This window comes from Salmo salar, chromosome ssa15 (assembly GCF_905237065.1).
Source record: "Salmo salar chromosome ssa15, Ssal_v3.1, whole genome shotgun sequence".
In the NCBI taxonomy this organism is placed as follows: domain Eukaryota; kingdom Metazoa; phylum Chordata; class Actinopteri; order Salmoniformes; family Salmonidae; genus Salmo; species Salmo salar.
Window position 1 is genome coordinate 91,038,015 of NC_059456.1, and position 15,482 is coordinate 91,053,496.

The following is a 15,482-nucleotide window of genomic DNA, read 5'->3' on the forward strand; positions in this document are numbered from 1 at the left end:
CAATTAAATGGGTTTCAATCGCATTTAACTCTACATATGGTTTTGTTACAAAAACTGTTGCCGTTATATACAGTTGAAGTTGGAAGTTTACATACACCTTAGCCAAATGCATTTAAACTGTTTTTCACAATTCCTGACATTTAATCCTAGTAAACATTCCTGGTCTTAGGTCAGTTAGGATCACCACTTTATTTTAAGAATGTGAAATGTCAGCATAATAGTAGAGAGAATGATTTATTTCAGCTTTTATTTCTTTCATCACATTCCCAGTGGGTCAGAAGTTTACATACACTCAATTAGTATTTGTTAGCATTGCCATTAAATTGTTTAACTTAGGTCAAATGTTTCGGGTAGCCGAAACGTCCCACAATAAGTTGGGTGAATTTTGGCCCATTCCTCCTGACAGAGTTGGTGTAACTGAGTCAGCTTTGTAGGCCTCTTTGCTCGCACACGCTTTTTCAGTTCTGCCCACAAATGTTCTATAGGATTGAGTTCAGGACCCATTTGTGACCAAGCTTTAACTTCTTGACTGATGTCTTGAGATGTTGCTTCAGTATATCCACACAACTTTCCTTCCTCATGATGCATTCTATTTTGTGAAGTGCATCAGTCCCTCCTGAAGCAAAGCACCCCCACAACATGATGCTGCCAACCCCGTGCTTCACGGTTGGGATGGTGTTCTTCGGCTTGTAAGCCGCCCCCTTTTTTCTCCAAACATAATGATGGTCATTATGGCCAAACCGTTCTATTTTTGTTTCATCAGACCAGAGGTAATTTCTCCAAAAAGTATGATCTTTTTCCCCATGTGCAGTTGCAAACCGTGGTCTGGCTTTTTTATGGTGGTTTTGGAGCAGTGGCTTCTTCCTTGCTGAGCGGCCTTTCAGGTTATGTCGATATAGGACTCGTTTTACTGTAGTTATAGATACTTTTGTACCCGTTTCCTCCAGCATCTTCAGAAGGTCCATTGCTGTTGTTCTGGGATTGATTTGCACTTTTCGCACCAAAGTACGTTCATCTCTAGGAGACGGAACGGGTCTCCTTCCTGAGCGGTATGACGGCTGCGTGGTCCCATGGTGTTTACACCACAGATGAACGTGGTACCTTCAGGCGTTTGGAAATTGCTCCCAAGGAAGAACCAGACTTGTGGAGGTGTACAATTTATTTTCTGAGGTCTTGGCTGATTTCTTTAGATTTTTCCATGATGTCAATCAAAGAGGCAGTACGTTTGAAGGTAGGCCTTGAAATACAACCACAGGTACACCTATTGACTCAGGCTAATTGACATCATTTATCAGAAGCTTCTAAAGCCATGAAAAATGACTAGTCATGCACAAAGTAGATTCCTAAGTGACTTGCCAAAACTATAGTTTAACAAGAAATTTGTGGAGTGGTTGAAAAAACTAGTTTTAATGACTCCAACCTAAGTGTATGTTAACTTCCGAATTCAACTGTAGCCACTCTGTTCTTGGCACGCGCACTCTAGCAAACATCTCGCAGATACAGTGTGAGAAGGAGCCTACATGATGAGATTATGTATAAAGCAAGATTATTTTGACTTGTCCAACAGCAGCTCAGGATCGCTCATCATGTCACCAGAATAAGATCCTAGATATTTATTGGAAAGCATCAAGCTCATCACTGTGCACTTTCACCACCCTGTGAAGTTCATCATAAATTATTTAATCTGTAGCCTAATAAACTGAATGCTTTCCTGAGTCGTAGTGGGAGGACCACACAACATATCGCAAGACTTCAAGGTTACTAAGATACATTATGATGGTGGTTATATCAATTGTTGCGCATAAAGGCGTTTACAGCATAATGAATTTTAGACACAAAGATCCCACCACGTCGAACGTACAAATTGTCTATTGACAATCAAGAAATTGTACTGACATTTCCTGTGTCCACCAGCCCTGTCTTGACTTTTTTTCCCATGTGGGCTAATTCATCTGCATGAAATGGTTGGATGGAAACCTGGTTACAGACAGACTTGAAGAATGGAATGTAGCCAGTTTCTCTGCGAGCAGGTGGCGATGCGCTGCTGCATGGTTCACATACATCTGTGATTTTGTCTTAGCATTTCAGCACCATCATGGAAATCTCCCCCCCCCCCCCCCCATTCACACTCTTCTTCTGTTCAGTCCGTGGAAAGCACTCGACACTGAGTGACCTGACACAGAGAGCATCTCATGAGAGGATGGGAACAGCTGCTGCCGTGAAAAGAAAATATTTACCACTGAAGGAGGGAGTGCATAATATAGGCCTAGAAGTGCTTCTGCTTTTTGAAGCTTGAAGCAGCACAGGCTTTCTGCTTTCCACCATCCGGTGCCCTCTATGCCATTAGTTAACGGGAAGTAATAACATTGGGCTGGAATGCACTTATACAATCCTTCCAGGCCAGCAGTGTCTTGGAGGTCTGCCTGAGTCGCTGGGCAGCTTCAGGTGTCTGCAGGTCAGAGTAGACCTCCGTGTTCTAGAATGAGAATTGGAATGTCTGACTGCCGCAGAGGGAACAGAATGGTGAGTCTTTCATCCCCACCCAGTCCCTGTAATTCAGCCTCGACTGAACTGCTCCTGAAAAAATTCAACTCTGCTGGGGGATAGGTTTGCTTGGGGCTAGTGGACTGTTCTACCTGGATCCAAAAAGGGTTCTACTACGGACTCTTTATGGTTTAGTTTTTTTTCTAAGAGAGTAGGGCAGGAGGTATAGGGCTGGGGGACTTGGGGAACATACCGTTCCACCCTCTCTCTCTGTGCCATTTCATCCCATAGCTCCTAAAGAAAATGCCCTGACACGTGATCAGATCACATTATATAATCAACTGAAATGACCTATTGCTATATGGTGTTACTCAGTCAGACATAAAGGCCCTCAACCATTCTGCTTACGTAATGAATGATCCCCACATATCATCTTCAATATGGTTATAAGTGTAATAAGTGGGTGCACTAAAACTCCTATGTAATGACTCCTCTTCAATATGGTTATAAGCGGGTGCACAAATACTCCCACCGTGGACAGAATTATGCTTTCAGTTTTGTTACGTTTGGCACTTTGATGACATGTTTTAGACTTCTTGACTATGCCTTTTGCAACATTCGATTGAACTGTGAAACAATTGTCCTTTTCAGCTATGTAACTGTTGTACACTTGTCTAGGCACAGCCTGAAACTCACATAAAATGAATCATTGAAATAAAATCAGCTTTATTGTATTTCTCCATCCGAATGGAGTGATCCACCATCCAGCCCTCTTCTGTTCTGAATACATTCCACTTGTTGTGCGCTGCTGGCCATGTTTAGATTGGTGTAATGGCGTGTGTGTGTGTGTGTGCGTGTGCCAAACAACATCAACAGGATGGCTTTGTTCAATACCTACTTTATATGCTGTTATGTTAATAACCTCTGGTCTGTCATTTTTTGTACTGGAACAACGAGGCCCAGCCAGGCAGCCCAGCCCACTCAGTTCATGCCACCATTTCAGCGGTGTGCTGAAGTGTACTAGCCTGGTCCCAGATCTGTTTGTGCTGTCTTGCCAACTCCTGTTTGGCATAACAATCTCAGGAATTGGAAAGCACAAACTGATCTGGGACCAGGCTATGAGAGTACCAGGGTTTAATTTACAGTGGTGGTCTAATTAACTCAGTCACTGTAGTCACATTTCCCTCCCTCATCTTAGAAGCCTTATGTCTTAACAAGACTATCTGTAACAATGGAGGTGGCTAGACTGCACAAACAGATCTGGAACCAGGCTAGGACTGCAGGACCTTCCAGCCACACTGCCAGCGCTGAAATAAGGTCAGCTTCTGAAACATGAAGCACAACTCCACCAACCCCAGGCCTTGGAAACACCTTGTTCGCTGGCCTACTCCATCTGCCATCCATCTTTTGTCTTCCAGGAGACAAAAATAAATATAGTACATAAGATTGGATTTGTAGAAAACTTTTTTCTCTAACAGTGAGTAAGACTTGAGGCATCCAACATAATGGTCAAAAGCCACCCACGGACACCCCAACAACAAGTATACAGTATCAGTTCTCTGTCTGGCAAGTATTATGGAGCTGTGGCTCAGAGTATTGTTTCTTCATGCTATGTCATGTATTCTCAGTGACTGTGGTGACATTTTTCCCCTGTTCAGAAACATTTTGTCATTGAAGTTTGTTAGGTTTATATCCCATCCTGATATTACCATGTTCCGACCACTAGATGGTGCTCCCCCCACCCTCTCAATATTAAAGGGAAAGTTCACCCAAATGACATATTGGTTTACATATACAAAGGTATAATGGCAACCCATGTATTTGGTTTTGTTTTCCTGGCCACTGATTCATGTGCTAGCTTTTTAGCATTTATGGCACAAATCCAATGCAAGTACCTATATTAGCATTTTCACGCTTCATATCCAAATAACATACATTGTGTAAATCAATCACATTTTAAATACTTAAGGATGATTTGGACATGACTGCTTACAGGGTAAGGAAACAATGTAATTTTCTAATTTGAGTTAACTAGCCCTTCAACATGGGGGGGGGGATAAAAACTCATAGCAGGAACACCACCATCTAGTTGTCAGAACCTGGTAATATCAGGATGTAAGATGGGACATAAACCTAACAACTTCAATGACAAATTTCTCTGAACAAGGGAGGCCGTGTGTGGCCTTAGACAGTTTTTTTGGGTTGTTGGGATTCCTCATGTCAAACTCATGGTCCAAATCGGATGTTAGGTAATATATAAATGCAACATGTAAAGTGTCGGTCCCTTGTTTCATGAGCTGAAATAAAAGATACCAGACATTATCCATACGCACAAAAAGCTTGTTTCTCTCAAATTTTGTGCACAAAATTGTTTACATCCCTGTTAGTGAGCATTTCTCCTTTGCCAAGTTATTCCATCCACCTGCCAGGTGTGGCATATCCAGAATCTGATTAAACAGCATGACCATAACACTGTTGCACCTTGTGCCAGACAGTAAAAGGCCACTCTAAAATGTGCAGTTTAGTCACACAACACAATGCCACAGGTATCAATCAATCAAATGTATTCATTAAGCCCTTCTTACATAAGCTGATTTCACAAAGTGCTGTACAGAAACCCAGCCTAAAACCCCAAACAGCAAGCACTGCATGTGTAGAAGCATGGTGGCTAGGATAAACTCCCTAGGAAGGCCGGTGGCTAGGAAGAAACCTAGAGAAGAACCAGGCTATCAGGGGTGGCCAGTCCTCTTCTGGCTGTGCCGGGTGGAGATTATAACACAACATGGCCAAGATTTTCAAATGTTCATAGATGACCAGCAGGGTCTGATGATGATGATGATGATGATGCACAGTGGTTGTAGAGGGTGCAACGGGTCAGCACCTCAGGAGTAAATGTCAGTTGGCTTTATATAGCCGATCATTCAGACAATCTCTACCGCAACTGCTGTCTCTAGAGAGTTGAAATCAGCAGGTCTGAGACCAGGTATCACGTCCAGTGAACAGGAAATGGTTCCATAGCCGCAGGGAGAACAGTTGAAACTGGAGCAGCAGCACGACCAGGTGGACTGGGGACAGCAAGGAGTCATCAGGCCAGATGGTCATAGGGCTCAGGTCCTCAGATATATTAAATTCACACTGGACAAGACAGGAGAAATACTCCAGATATAACAGACTGACCCTAGCCCCCCGACACACAAACTATTGCAGCATAAATTCTGGAGGCTGAGACATGAGGGGTCCAGAGACACTGTAGCCCCATCCAACGATACCACCCGCCACCTACTTTGCCAAAGCACAACCCCCACACCACTAGAGGGATATCTTCAACCACCAACTTACTATCCTGAGACGAGGCAGAGTATAGCCCACGAAGATCTCCCCCACGACACGAACCCGAGGGGGGGCGCCAACCTGGACAGGAAAATCACGTCACTGACTCAACCCACTCAAGTGACGCACCGCTCCTAGGGAAGGCATGGAAGAGCACCAGTAAGCCAGTGACTCGGCCCCTGTAATAGGGTTTGAGGCAGAGAATCCCAGTGGAGATTGGGGAACCGGCCATGCAGAGACTGCAAGGGCGGTTCGTTGCTCCAGTGCCTTTCCGTTCACCTTCACACTCCTGGACCAGACTACACTCAATCATAGGACCTACTCAAGAGATGAGTCTTCGATAAAGACTTAAAGGTCGAGACCGAGTCTGCGTCTCTCACATGGATAGGCAGACCATTGCATAAAAATAGAGCTCTATAGGAGAAAGCCCTGCCTTCAGCTGTTTGCTTAGAAATTCTAGGGACAATAAGGAGGCCTGCGTCTTGTGACCATAGCGTACGTGTAGGTATGTACGCAGGACCAAATCGGAAAGATAGGTAGGAGCAAGCCCATGTAATGCTTTGTAGGTTAGCAGTAAAACCTTGAAATCAGCCCTAGCCTTAACAGGAAGCCAGTGTAGAGAGGCTAGCACTGGAGTAATATGATCACATTTTTTGGTTCTAGTCAAGAGTCTAGCAGCCGTGTTTAGCACTAACTGAAGTTTATTTCGTGCTTTATCCAGGTAGCCGGGAAGTAGAGCATTGTAGTAGTCTAACCTAGAAGTGACACAAGCATGGATTCATTTTTCTGCATCATTTTTCGACAAAGTTTCCGTTTTTTGAAATGCTACGTAGATGGAAAAAAGCTGTCCTTGAAACAGTCTTGATATGTTCGTCAATAGAGAGATCGGGGTCCAGAGTAACGCCGAGGTGCTTCAGTTTTATTTTGAGACGACTGTACAATCATCAAGATTAATTGTCAGATTCAACAGAAGATCTGTTTGTTTCTTGGGACCTAGAACTAGCATCTCAGTTTTGTCCGAGTTTAAAAGTAGAACATTTGCCGCCATACACTTCCTTATGTCTGATAAACAGTCTTCCAGGGAGGTCAATTTTGGGGCTTCACCATGACATCACCAAGAGGTAAAATATATAGTGAAAACAATAGTGGTTCTAAAACGGAGCCTTGAGGAACTCCGACAGATAAGATCTAAACCAGGCCAGAACTTGTCTGTGCAGACCAATTTGGGTTTCCAATCTCTCCAAAAGAATGTGGTGATCGATGGTATCAAAAGCAGCACTAAGGTCTAGGAGCACGAGGACAGATGCAGAGCCTCGGTCTGACGCCATTAAAAGGTAATTTACCACCTTCACAAGTGCAGTCTCTGTGCTATGATGGGGTCTAAAACTAGACTGAAGCGTTTCGTATACATTGTCTTTAGGAAGGCAGTGAGTTGCTGCTCAACAGCTTTTTCTAAAGTTTTTGATAGGAATGGGAGATTCGATGTAGGCCAATCGTTTTTTATATTTTCTAGGTCAAGGTTTGGCTTTTTCAAGAGAGGCTTTATTACTGCCACTTTTAGTGAGTTTGGTACACATCCGGTGGAGAGGGAGCAGTTTATTATGTTCAACATAGGAGGGCCAAGCACAGGAAGCAGCTCTTTCAGTAGTTTAGTTGCAATAGGGTCCAGTATGCAGTTTGACGGTTTAGAGGCCATTACTATTTTCATGAATGTGTTGAGATATAGGATTAAAAAAACTTGAGTGTCTCCCTTGATCCTAGGTCCTGGCAGTGTTGTGCAGACTCAGGACAACTGAGCTTTGGAGAAATACGCAGATCTAAAGACGAGTCCGTAATTTGCTTTCTAACGATCATGATCTTTTCGAAGAAGTTCATGAATTTATCACTGCTGAAGTGAAAGCCTTCCTCTTCGGGAATGCTACTTTTTAGTTAGCTTTTCGACGGTATCAATTTTTGTTGTTGTTGATTGTTCTTATTTTCCTCAGTTAAGTTGTAAACATAGGATGATCGGGCATCAGTGAGGGTTCTTCAATACTGCACGGTACCGTCTTTCCAAGCTAGTCGGAAGAGTTCCAGTTTGGTGTAATGCCATTTCCGTTCCAGTTTTCTGGAAGCTTGCTTCAGGGCTCGAGTATTTTCTGTATACCAGGGAGCTAGTTTCTTATGACAAATGTTTTTAGTGGTGCGACTGCATCTAGGGTATTATGCACGGTTAAATTGAGTTCCTCAGGTAGGTGGATGACTGATTTTTGTACTCTGACATCCTTGGGTAGGTGGAGGGAGTCTGGAAGGGCCTATAGGAATCTTTGGGTTGTCTGAGAATTTATAGCACGGCTTTTGATGATACTTGGTTGGGGTCTGAGCAGATTATTTCTTGCAATTGCAAACGTAATAAAATTGTGGTCCGATAGTCCAGGATTATGAGGAAAAACATTAAGATCCACAGCATTTATTCCACGGGACAAAACTAGGTCCAGAGTATGACTGTGGCAGTGAGTAGGTCCGGAGACATGTTGGACAAAACCCACTGAGTCGATTGATAATGGCTCCGCAAGTCTTTTGGAGTGGGTATGTGGACTTTTCCAAGTGAATATTAATGTCACCAACATTTTTTATATCTGCCATGACTACAAGATCCGATAGGAATTCGGGGAACTCAGTGAGGAATGCTGTATATGGCCCAGGAGGCCTGTAAACAGTAGCTATAAAAAGTGATTGAGTAGGCTGCATAGATTTCATGACTAGAAGCTCAAAAGATGAATAAACAGTCTTATTGAAATTTGCTATCGGAAATGTTAGCAACACCTCCGCCTTTGCGGGATGCGCGGGGGATATGGTCACTAGTGTAACCAGGAGGAGAGGCTTCATTTAACACAGTAAATTCATCAGGCTTAAGCCATGTTTCAGTCAGGCCAATCACATCAATATTATGATTAGTTAATTGACTAACTGCCTTGGAAGTGAGCGATCTTACATTAAGTAGTCCTATTTTGAGATGAGATATCACAATCTCTTTCAATAATGACAGGAATGGAGGTCTTTATTCTAGTGAGATTGCTAAGGCGAACACCGCCATGTTTAGTTTTGCCCAACCTAGATCGAGGCACAGACCGTCTCAATGGGGATAGCTGAGCTGACTGTGCTAGTGGCAGACTCTACTAAGCTGGCAGGCTGGCTAACAGGGTGCAGGCCAGGCAGCAGGCTAATTCATTGTGGAGTTAGAGCCCTGTCTATGTTCGTAGATAAGATGAGAGCAACCCTCCAGCTAGGATGGAGTCCGTCACTCCTCAGCAGGCCAGGCTTGGTCTTGTTTGTGGGTGAGTCCCAGAAAGAGGGCCAATTATCTACAAATTCTATCTTTTGGGAGGGGCAGAAAACAGTTTTCAACCAGCGATTGAGTTGTGAGACTGCTGTAGAACTCATCACTCCCCCTAACTGGGAGGGGGCCAGAGACAATTACTCGATGCCGAGACATCTTTCTATCTGATTTATACGCTGAAGCTATATTGCGCTTGGTGACCTCCGACTGTTTCATCCTAACATCGTTGGTGCCGACGTGGATAACAATATCGCTATACTCTCTACACTCGCCAATTTTAGCCTCAGCCAGCACCATCTTCAGATTAGCCTTAATGTCGGTAGCCCTGCCCCCTGGTAAACAGTGTATGATCGCTGGATGATTTGTTTATAGTCTAATACTGCGGGTAATGGAGTAGCCTATGACTAGGGTTTTCAATTTGTCAGAGCTAATGGTGGGAGGCTTCGGCGTCTCAGACCCCGTAACGGCAGGAGGAGAGACCAGAGAAGGCTCGGCCTCTGACTTCGACTCGTTGCTTAATAGGAAGAACCGGTTGAAAGTTTGTCGGCTGAATGTGCGACACCGGTTGAGCATTCCTACAGCATTTCCTTCCAGGAGCCATGAGAAAATTGTCCTGCTGCGGGGACTGTGTGAGGGGATTTATACTACTATCTGTACTTATTGGTGGCACAGACACTTTCATCCTTTCCTACACTTAAATTACCCTTGCCTAGTGATTGCATCTGAAGCTGGGCTTGCAGCACGACTATCCTCGCCATAAGGCGATCGTTCTCCTGTTTAATATGAGTACATCGACTGCAATTAGAAGGCATAATGTTAATGTTATTACTTATCTTCGACTGGTGGAGGTCCTGACGAACCACGTCCAGATAAAGCATCGGGGGTGAAAAAGTTGAATGAAAGAAAAGTTGAGCAAGGGTAAAAAATATAAAACGGTAATTCAACAGTAAAAAACAAGTTTTGAGGGAGTGTGCAATTGGCATGCTGACTGCAGGAATGTCCACCATAGCTGTTGCCAGTGAATGTGATGTTCATTTCTCTACCATCAGCCGCTTCCACCGTTGTTTTAGAGAATTTGACAGTACGTCCAACACGCCTCACAACCGCAGACCACGTGTATGGCATCGTGTGGGCTAGTGGTTTGCTGATGTCAACGTTGTGAACAGAGTTTCCCCATGGTGGCGGTGGGGTTATGATATTGGCAGGCGTAAGCTACGGACAACAAACACAATTGCATTTTATCGATGGCAATTTGAATACACAAAAATACCTTGACGAGATCCTGAGGCCCGTTCGTTCTATCGGTTCGGTTGTGTGACGACCCTCCCACTCTGTCAGCCGAATTCTTTCTCTTTGCTCTTGTTTTCCTTAATAGGATGTCGGTGGGCGGGGCTGGGAGGGTCGTCAGCGAAATGGGACACACCTGGGCTCAGGTGTGTCCCAGCAAAAATGCACCGCTTCCCCATTCATCGAGGAAACTCTCCATGCAGACACAGACAGGTTGTGGCTGTTTTGTTCGTTTGCGTTGGCACCTTTCAACACCCCTCATTATCACATGTATACACGCAACCACTCACTTACATTACTGACCACTGACTACACACACACCATTGTTAATTGTATTTACTTTACTTCAGTAAAATACATTTATTTTGTTATTCTTTATCTCCACGTTGTCGCCCTTTTTGTTACGGGCTTTGAGCCTGTTCGTGACAGTTGCTAGAGATTTGACCCAGTCGTTCAGTCTTTTTGTTCTGTATCTATGGACGCGACCCAGTCGTTCATTCTAAATGTTCCATTGCCATACTGGCTGGCAACATTCTTATCCCTTGCTTGCTAGCTAGCCAACTACGGCTAATTTACAGTTACGTCAAAAAGCCAGAATAACCTCAAAGTACCCATATTTGCATCTGTTTAAGCTGTTTTCTAGTGACTATTGGATATGTCCATAGCAATGAGCTGATGAAGTGCGATTTCGCCTGGCATAGAACATTTGCTCACTCGTCAGGACACTGTTGTTCAGAGGTGCTAGACAACAACACAGCTAACACAATCACTTCAAACTGAAGCTGGAAAGACTGCAAACTAACTGCACTTCGTTTTGTGCCTAACACCCATGCCAATATATCCTCCAAACACCGGCTTCTCTGGCATTATCACTTAAATGTCTAATGAGACTGTAGGCCCTGGCTGCACCTCCCTGTAGAGAGAGCAAATAAAAGGCTGTACAAACTGAACCTGTTGTCTCTCTTAGTGTGCATCAACTCATTGTCTGCTATCACGTGAGTATGCTTGTGTTGTGTGTGTGCGCTTGTTTGTAAATTTTTTGGCTTAATCAGCAGTGCTGAGTTCTGGAATTCCTGTTCATCACAGAGAGAGAAAAGGAGAAATGTAGTGAGGGGGTCAGAGCAGACCGCGTGAGCTTGAGAGAAGGGGAAGACAGAGGATAGAAGAGGGTCCCATAGAAAGGGTATGTTATACAGATGGATAGGTATCTAGCTATATGAAGGACAGACATGAACATCATAGGTGAGCGAGGGTGCTGAGTCAGAGATCCAGAAGCTGACGGTTCTGCTGTGCACTCTAAATTTCCAAAGCATTGTTGCTTTAGGACTAGACAGGTGTAGTTTTAAGCAAAGTACCCCTGAAGAGCACCATAGTTCTGAAATCTTTTCTGTAGTTAGAAACGGATAAGAAAAGCATTCCAGCAACATTATTTTATTCAAAGACAATTTGAACTCTTAGAAATGTAGCTAATTGATTGCACCCAAATTGGCCATTTCAATTTATAGGATTTGTATAATTTCTAATAAATATAGTACCCAATATCCAATTTGGACAATACATTTTTTGGGGTGTTCAAATCAGACCGGCAATAATAATCAAAATGACATACACTACTGTTCACTTGAGGAGGGTCACTTAGACATTTCCTTGTTTTTGAAAGAAAAGCAAGAAGGCCAGCATCCAAGAGTCGCCTCGTCACTGTTGATGTTGAGACTGCTGTTTTGCGGGTACTATTTAATGAAGCTGCCAGTTGAGGACTTGTGTGGCGTCTGTTTCTCAAACTAGACACTAATGTACTTGTCCTCTTGCTCAGTTGTGCACCGGGGCCTCCCACTGCTCTTTCTATTCTGGTTAGAAGCAGTTTGCGCTGTTCTGTGAAGGGAGTAGTACACAGCGTTGTACGAGATCTTCAGTTTCTTAGCAATTTCTCGCATGGAATAGCCTTCATTTCTCAGAACAAGAATAGACTGACGAGTTTCAGAAAAAAGGTCTTTGTTTCTGGCCATTTTGAGCCTGTAATCGAACCCACAAATGCTGATGCTCCAGATACTCAACTAGTCTAAAGAAGGCCAGTTGTATTGCTTCTTTAATCAGCATCACAGTTTTCATCTGTGCTAACATAATTGCAAAAGGGTTTTCTAATGATCAATTAGCCTTTTAAAATGATAAACTTGGATTAGCTAACACAACATGCCAATGGAACACAGGAGTGAGGGATGGTTGCTGATAATGGGCCTCTGTACGCCTATGTAGATATCCATTAAAAAGCAGCCATTTCGAGCTACAATAGTCATTTACAAAATGTTTAAAAAAAACAAAAACATTTTAACCATTATTTAACTAGGCAAGTCAGTTAAGAACAAATTCTTATTTTCAATGACGGCATAGGAACAGTGGGTTAACTGCCTTGTTCAGGGGAAGAACAACAGATTTTTACCTTGTCAGCTCGGGGATTTGATATTGCAACCTTTCGGTTTTACGTCCAACACTCTACCCACTAGGCTACCTGCCTAGTGGGTAGAAACATTAGCAACTGATCAATTTAATGTTATATTAATGGACAAAGTGACCCCAAACTTTTGAACGGTAGTGTATACTCCCCCCCCCCCCTTCCCGGCGACAGAGAAAACCCTCCCCATACTGCCCCTTCCCTGTGGGCCTGAAAGCAAAGAAAGGAAATAAGGTGTGTGTGTGTGTGTGTGTGTGTGTGTGTGTGTGTGTGTGTGTGTGTGTGTGTGTGTGTGTGTGTGTGTGTGTGTGTGTTTTGGGCTTTAGCTGAGAGAATTTTTTAGAGTCAAGTATATTTGTCTAAGCCTCAATTATTCCTTGACTAGCAGTATTCATTCTCACTGTCAAATTCTGTTAAAACTTGTAATAATAACTGTATCCGCTGGTGAATTGGGGGAGAGTGAGATGATTGCCATCAAAGAGCCAACATCTTTTTATGCCGCAGTGCTGTCTGCCAGTGGTAAAAGTCTCTGATTGATTGAGATATTCAAGGAGCTATCATCGTTAAGTAACATAGTAGATGCAAATAATTGAATATTTAAATTCATGCACTTCAAAATTAATTTTGTGACTTTGTCCCAGAAGCATTTAACTGCAGGGCACTCCCACATATGAAGGAATGCGATATAGAAATCAGTCCTTTCGGGGAATTTATCAATTCCATCATTGGAGGAGTTGCCTGATAATGTGTCTTTTCAAATCTTGGAATGTTCTCACCATTACTGTCCATGATATCGGCAAGGGTACAGATTCAACATTCCACAATTATAAACCATTGTATGGTCTAACTAATCCAAACATTTTATTGAAGGGAATTATCCACACACAGGCTGTTTTCTGGACACAGATGAAGTTTATGAGAAGGACAAAGTGAATTGCTTTCATGGAGGACTGACTTGACTTGTGAGGATGACCACCCAATTTATTTACATAATTAGCTAAAGCTTTTGGTGTTCTACCCAAAGTTGCAAAGAAAATGTTGTGATCCATTTAACAAACACTTTGAGACCAGCAAAATGGATAAAAGGGTGTTGTGGGCAACTTCAATAGCAAAAAAAAACTTCCTCCATATTCACAGTGAATACATTACATAGTATGAAACGAGCATTTCGCTACACCCGCTTAACACGTGTATGTGACCAATGAAATTAGATTTTTGATTTGGTGTAGGGGGTCCGTGGGTGGCTTTTGACAACGTTTTGGAATTCCTCATGTCTTACTGATTGTTGGGAAGACGTTTTGTCCAAATTGGATGTTGGGTATTATTATATTAATCATAATCAAATTAAAATGGCCAGTTTGGGTGCAATCAATTAGCTTAATTTCTCAGAGATCAAATGAAATTGAACAAAATAATATTGCAGGAATGCTTATCTTATGTTTTTAACTACCGAAACGATTTCAGAAAAATCTGAGATGTTTGGTGCCGAAATCCTTTCTTTTGCTTTTTGAGGCTGAACATATAATGTATGCCGGAACGACCCGTATGCTAGATAGGCTATGTGTAATTGATCCTGATTGTATCCATAAGATGGAGAGGATAAGCGAGCAGGAGAAACGGTCATCATTGTGGACAGGTCTGCTACTCTATGGTTCCTGGAAAGTTATTACAGTACAGCCTCTCATTTAAACTCTTACACATTTGTCAATCCATCTCCCTCTAATGCCTGATGGGTTTACGATATGTTTTGACACATTTACTTAGTTTGTGTGTCTGTGTTTTTGGCTTACAGTTGAAGTCAGAAGTTTACATAAACCATAGCCAAATACATTTAAACTCAGTTTTTCACAATTCCTGACATCTAATCCTAGTAAAAATGTCCTGTCTTAGGTCCGTTAGGATCACCACTTTATTTTAAGAATGTGAAATGTCAGAATAATAGTAGAGAATAATTTATTTCAGCTTTTATTTCTTTCATCACATTCCCAGTGGGTCAGAAGTTTACATACACTCAATTAGTATTTGGTAGCTTTGCCTTTAAATTGTTTAACTTGGGTCAAACATTTTGGGTAGCTTTCCACAATAAGTTGGGTGAATTTTGGGCCATTCCTCTTGACAGAGCTGGTGTAACTGAGTCAGGTTTGTAGGCCTCCTTGCTTGCGCACACTTTTTCAGTTCTGCCCATTTTCTATGTGAATGAGGTCAGGGCTTTATGATGGCCACTCCAATACCTTGACTTTGTTGTCCTTAAGCCATTTTGCCACAACTTTGGAAGTATGCTTGGGGTCATTGTCCATTTGGAAGACCCATTTGCGACCAAGCTTTAACTTCCTGACTGATGTCTTGAGATGTTGCTTCAATATATCCACCAAATGTTCCTGCCTCATGATGCCATCTATTTTGTGACGTGCACCAGTCCCTCCGGCAGCAAAGCACCCCCACAACATGATGTTGCCACCCCCGTGCTTCACGGTTGGGATGGTGTTCTTCGGCTTGCAAGCCTCCCCCTTTTTTCTCCAAACATAACGATGGTCATTATGGCCAAACAGTTCTATTTTTGTTTCATCAGACCAGAGGACATTTCTTTCAGGTTATGTCAATGTAGGACTCGTT

General features: G+C 42.9%; 1 protein-coding gene across 1 annotated transcript in view; it reads left to right on the forward strand.

Moving 5' to 3' along the window:
• Positions 1-15,482, forward strand: part of LOC106572641 (pleckstrin homology domain-containing family G member 5) — an 87,214-nt gene that overhangs the window by 1,447 nt on the left and 70,285 nt on the right.